Source organism: Cuculus canorus, chromosome Z (assembly GCF_017976375.1).
Source record: "Cuculus canorus isolate bCucCan1 chromosome Z, bCucCan1.pri, whole genome shotgun sequence".
NCBI classification, from domain to species: domain Eukaryota; kingdom Metazoa; phylum Chordata; class Aves; order Cuculiformes; family Cuculidae; genus Cuculus; species Cuculus canorus.
Window position 1 is genome coordinate 8,695,329 of NC_071441.1, and position 5,549 is coordinate 8,700,877.

The 5,549-nt window shown below is 46.6% G+C and overlaps 1 protein-coding gene across 2 annotated transcripts in view; it reads right to left on the minus strand.

The window, feature by feature from the left end:
* IL6ST (interleukin 6 cytokine family signal transducer) overlaps nucleotides 1-4,604 on the minus strand; it is a 30,908-nt gene extending 26,304 nt beyond the window's left edge. The window contains exon 1 of one of the 2 annotated variants that reach the window (XM_054054148.1): nucleotides 4,153-4,301. The gene's annotated coding sequence lies outside the window, so the exon portion shown is untranslated. Of the gene's footprint in view, nucleotides 1-4,152; nucleotides 4,302-4,485 lie in introns of those variants that run through there. The other variant, XM_054054147.1, reaches the window with a different exon arrangement.
* Between the last annotated feature and the right edge of the window lie 945 nt (nucleotides 4,605-5,549).

Here is a 5,549-nt window from a genome sequence, read left to right on the forward strand (position 1 = left end):
CTGAAAAATAAGCCTTCTACCCACTCATGCCTTTCTGAATATCAAAATTCAAATCAGTTTCACAAATTTCTATAATTAACTGTCTTTTAGACTTGGAATACATTTTAGTTGCCCTGAGCAGATTCATACATATAGGAAGCTGAAGTCCAAATCTCTATTACTTGGCACTTCAGAATGAATAGAATTTTGATAGATGTTTTGATGGAGCAAAGAAACTGTCAGTAATTTGCAGTACTTATTCTACCACATTTAGGTCCTAAAAACCAAGAGAACTCAGACTCATGCTCCATCACCTGCAACAGAAAGTTAAGTGGAAATCTTTTACACCTCCAGAATGGGAAAAAAAAAAAAAGCAGTTTTGACTATAGTGTCAAAATCATGCTGCAGTTCAGCATACATCTGCTTTTAGGCTCTTCTGATGTATTCCTCTTCCCCAGGCTACTGATCAATGCAGTTTGAAGAAGACCGAAACTACACACCTCCAAGCACACAAAGGAGCTATTGCAATCCCTTCTAATGTGTGCTGTTTTTAAAAAATGTTAGTCTTTCTGGCTTTTACAAGACTGATTCTTAACTGAAATTTAGTCCTATGGGAAAGAATTAGTGTTACACTAAGCACTTCCATTCACCTTGCCTAGATGAAAGATGTAAGAAAAAGGGAAAAATAGAGTGGGGTTTACAACTAACCAAACAAGGAGCCATAGATCAGATTGAGTGAGGAAGATACTTCTTTGAAACTAGTTTTTTTCCAAACTAAGCAACTGGACCTTTATGTGAGGACAGTGCGAAAACCCTGCACATAAACTGTACCAAAACTTTAAAACATAGTGCCATCATTCAAAAGAAATGCTGCTAAGGACCAATTGCTCACCATGAACCACTTCAAGCTAGATTAAGTTGCAAGTCTGGACAAGAGAAAACTCAACAGTTTCAGCAACTATGCAGTACAACTCAAAATTTTGTTTTTTCTAGCCAGTTCAGAAGCTTTTTTTTTTTTTTCTCCAAAAGAACATTTTATCTATACTATGTGGTTGTTGTGGACCACTAAGTAAAGAGGAAAGAGAGGGAGACAGAGAAAGAAACTGACATTAGAATGTTGTCAGTTTACTTTCACAGTTAAGTCTGCCAAAGTGGAAGAGGACCAAAGTTCATCAAAATGCTACACAGTAAAACCAACAGACACATGAAACTCATAAGCCATGAGATGATCAAAATTAATCTTTAAATCATATGGGACTTCTATTATTCTTCACGTCCTGCTACCATTTTGAAAGGAAAGCACCTAGCCTTTTTGCCTGAACCTTCAATTGATGCTTCACGCAATATCCTATGAAAAGCTAATAACAACCCTAAGATCAAGCTTTATATGCATAAAGTGGCAACAGCATTGAGTTCTACGACTAGCCAGGAAATAACAGTTTTTCAAAGAAATGTCAGGTATGCAAAATACATATCATTACTTATTCTGAGCAATAGAGAGAAGTCTTACAAATTAATGGTATCTCACCAGAACTAACCAAAAATGAACACAGATATATTCCATACAACGAGTTACCACCTCACCTTTTTATGGAGGTGACAATTGCTGTCCAAGTGACCTACAAACAACAGCTTCAGTTTAAGAGACTATAGCCAAAATAACACGTTCTTGCCAGAAACGCCAGCTGGCAAGTCAGGAAATATTAGATAACACCACAACCACCAGAGGAATGTGTTAGATCTATCACAACCTATCATCACACCAATCACGAAAGCCCAGAGGTTGCTGTCAAATGGTTCCCCAGAAATTCCTCAAAAAAATTAAGAGCTAAGCTTATGGCTTCAAGAGTTAATCACTCACTAAGAATCCACATAGCTCAGGCAGACAGAGCTAGGAACCAGTACATGGAAGTGATACTGTACACAGCAGATACTTCTTCAGTTTTTATAACAAGGCAGGTAGCTCTTAAAAGTCCATCTAAAAGCTGTAACTATTGTAAAGGAATTTTGATTACTCAAGCTGTAACTGCTTTCTAATTAGGAGTATTTTATCTACAAGCTTCCTTCCTTCCTCCAAGCTTACTTCCTTCTTGGAAATACTTATGAGACTCAAAGCCCAAACAACTCTAGGAGAATCAGTTAAAAATCTTATATAACATTATAATCCCAGAATTTTCTGAAATTAATTTTCATATTTAAAATATCTATACATAAATATTATTTCTATCCCCTTCAACAAACAGAAAAGTAATTTTTCCACGTTACTCATTCCTTTGCCTCTAGCAAAGGGCTTCTCCCTACCTACCTCTGGAATTTTAGTATAGCACTGGGAATAAAAAAACCCATAGGGACACAGACTAAAATTGTGGAAACAGCGCATTAAAGACACCAAATATTCGCTTGCAAGATCTGAGTTCTTCTTTCTGGTACCTTCTTAAATAGCATATCATTTTCTGTGAAATATTTTTTTTTTTTTTTTTTTTTGCGGCTAGCAAGTAGCTTTATTCTGAAAAGCAAATGAATTTATACAAAATAATGTCTTAGCGTTCCATGTTTTCATTTTGAAGGCAAATCTTCACGACTGACAAGCACCAATGCTGGCTCTTTAATTTAGACAGTTTTTGCTGATATAAGAATCGTTCAAAAAACCTGGCCAAGGCTTATTTATTTTTCATACAATTGTGCTAGTGCTAATTCACCAGAAAAGCAGCATGGGAGACAGTGTATCTCCATTTTGTGTACAGGCATAAAAAATACATGTATCTTACCCACCTCCCAATACACACACAGGTTTTGCTTAAAGTCATCACACTTCTAGATATGTAAACAAGATCCAAATATTTACTTTTAATGTTTAACTTCTAGGAAGGGTTCTCAAATTTTTGTTGTCCTCACCTATTTTCCTACTGCAATACACCAACATATGGATTAAAAGCTTAAGTTCAGAAGTTACATGCTTCCAAGAGATACCTTTTACATACCACCAGTCCTTTGAAAGTATCAGTATTTAAGAAGAGAAGTATAAATTTTATGTTCTATAATGGAAAACAGAGTAAAAGAAAAAAGGCTCTAACTCCCAGAAGTATCCAGCCTCTTCAGACTGTGGACCCTTACTGCCACCCTTTCTTTCTTGGTGACAGGACAGATCACTAATGACAAAACTATAACCCCAAGTAATTCTGTAACCAGATTTCTCCTTCAGAAATTAGTCAGAAGGAACTCCCGCCTACCAGCTGGCAATCACCTCGTCAGCCTAAAACAAGGATGAAAACTGCGGCTGGGATTAATTCTCCTCTGCACTGCCAGCATGCTTGGCAGAGTGCTTTGCTTTGTGCCTTAGTTTCATCATCTGTGAGATGAAAGCAATGATACCATTTTTCTTTAGGAAATGCATGAGAGATCCATGGCAAGGATAACTGGAGCTCAGGAGCACACCTGAAGTTCAGAGACAACCCCAGCTGCTCAATACTCTTGAGCCACCCCAGATCCTCAAGGAATTCCTCAAGGAATCCCTCTGGAAGTTGGCCCACGTGTAAAAATCAAGCCTGCACTTCTTTCAAGGCTGATAATTTTCTACCTTCTGGTTTACAGGCAACAAAATAGAGTATTTGCAGTGAAGGCAACAAAACACGACGATTTACAACAAAGGAATGCCTGCCGATAATACGACCAAGCTCAAAGTCGTAGAATCACCAGATTGAAAATGCCTCCAAGATCATCAAGTCCAACCATACCTATTTGCCACTAAACCATATCTTTAAGAACCTCATCTATTTAAATACTTATAGGGATGGTGACTCCACCACCTCCCCAAGCAGCTGTTCCAGTGCCTGATGACTCTTCTGATGAAAAATGTTTCCTTAACTTCCAGTCTGAACCTCTCCTGGCGCAGCCTGAAGCCTTTCCCCGTTGTACTATCACCTGTCACTCAGGGGAAGAGGTCAGCTCCCTCCTCTCTGCAAACTCTTTTCAAGGTAGTTGGAGGCAGTGATAAGGTCTCCCCTCAGCCTCCTCTTCTCCAGCCTGGAGAACCCTCAGCCGCTCCTCTTAAGACTTGTTCTCCAGCCCCTTCACCAGCTTCGCTGCTCTTCTCTGGACACACTCCAGAGCCTCAACATCCCTCTTGTAGAGAGGGACCCAGAACTGAGCACAGGATTCGAGGTGCGGCCTCACCGGTGCCGAGTGCAGGGGCAGAATCACCTCCGTGGACCTGCTGGCCGAGGGCTGGAAAGCCCCAGAAGCCTCACGAGTCTCTTGAGGCTCCAGCACCTCTATTAACGAAGCCCGCCGGCATTCCCAGCCCCCGCGCCACAGAGCGGCCCGCACGGCCTGCGGCCCCGCCCCGCCCCGCCCGCCGGCGCCGCTGCGGAGAGCGGGGGCGGCGCCCGGCAGCCCCGCGGGACCGGCGAGAGGAGCGAGGGTCGCCGGCCTCCTTTGCCGGCGAGCCCTAAGCCGAGCGGTCCCCGGCGCTGAGGGGAACGGGCGAAGCCGCCTCCCGGCCCTTACCTGCCGCCTCGCGGCGCCCCGCCGCCGCCGTCCCCTAAATAGCGGCCCCGCCGCGCCGCGCCATCGCGCCGCCGTCCCGTCCGCGGCGCTCGGGCACGCGCCCTCCTCCCCCCGCGCCGCCGCGCCCGCCCTGCCCGCCCCGCTCGCGACACCATTGGCCTGCGGGGGACGTGACGTCGCCTGCGGGCGAGGCGGGGCTTCCCGTAACGCGCCGGCCCGTGCCAGGAGACCGGGCGCGAGGGGCGCGCGCGGCCCGCGGGGGTGGGGGGTGTTGTGTGTGAAGGGGGGGCCGTGAGGGGGATCCGAGGGGGATTGGGAGAGGGGATGCGAAGAGAGGTCTGGGGAGGGGCTGTGAGGGGCGTGTGTGTGAAGGGGGCCATCTGTGAGAAAGGGGGGAGGTCTGTGAGGAGGGGTCGAGGGGTGTTTGTGAGAGGTGTGTGTGAAGGGGGTCTGTGAGAAAGGGGCGTCTGTGAGAAAGGGGGGTCTGTGAGCGGTGTCTGAGGAGGGGTCGAGTGGGCTAGGGAGGACTAGGGAGGCAAGGGGTGTCTAGGGGGGTTGTGTGAGGGGGGTTGTGTGAGGGGGGTTCTGTGAGGAGGGTTCTGGGGGGGCAATCTGTGAGGGGTATGTGTGAAGAGTGTGAGAGAGGGAGGGTCTGTGGAAGGGGGGCCTAGGGGGGGTGTGTGTCTGAGGGAGGGCCTGAAGGGGGTCTGTGAGGAGAGGTCTGAGGGGGACGAGTCTGAAGGGGTTTGCGTGTGGGATGGGTATGTGTGAGGAGGGTCTGTGAGAGGTATATGGGGTGAGGGTAGGCGTGTCTGAGGAAGGTCTGTAAGAAGGGGGGGCTGTGAGGGTCTGTGAGGATGGGCTGTCTGAAGGGGTTCTGTAGAGGGAGGGTCGGTGTGTGTGTGTCTGTGAAGGGGGGGTTGCTGGGGGGGGATCTGAGTGAGGTCTGTGAGGGGGGCGGTCTGTAAGGGTTGTGTTTGAAGGGGGGTCTGTGAAGGGAGGGTCTGTAGGGGCGTGTGAGGGGTCTGTGAGAAGGGGCGGTCTGGATGGGAGAGGGTCGGTGA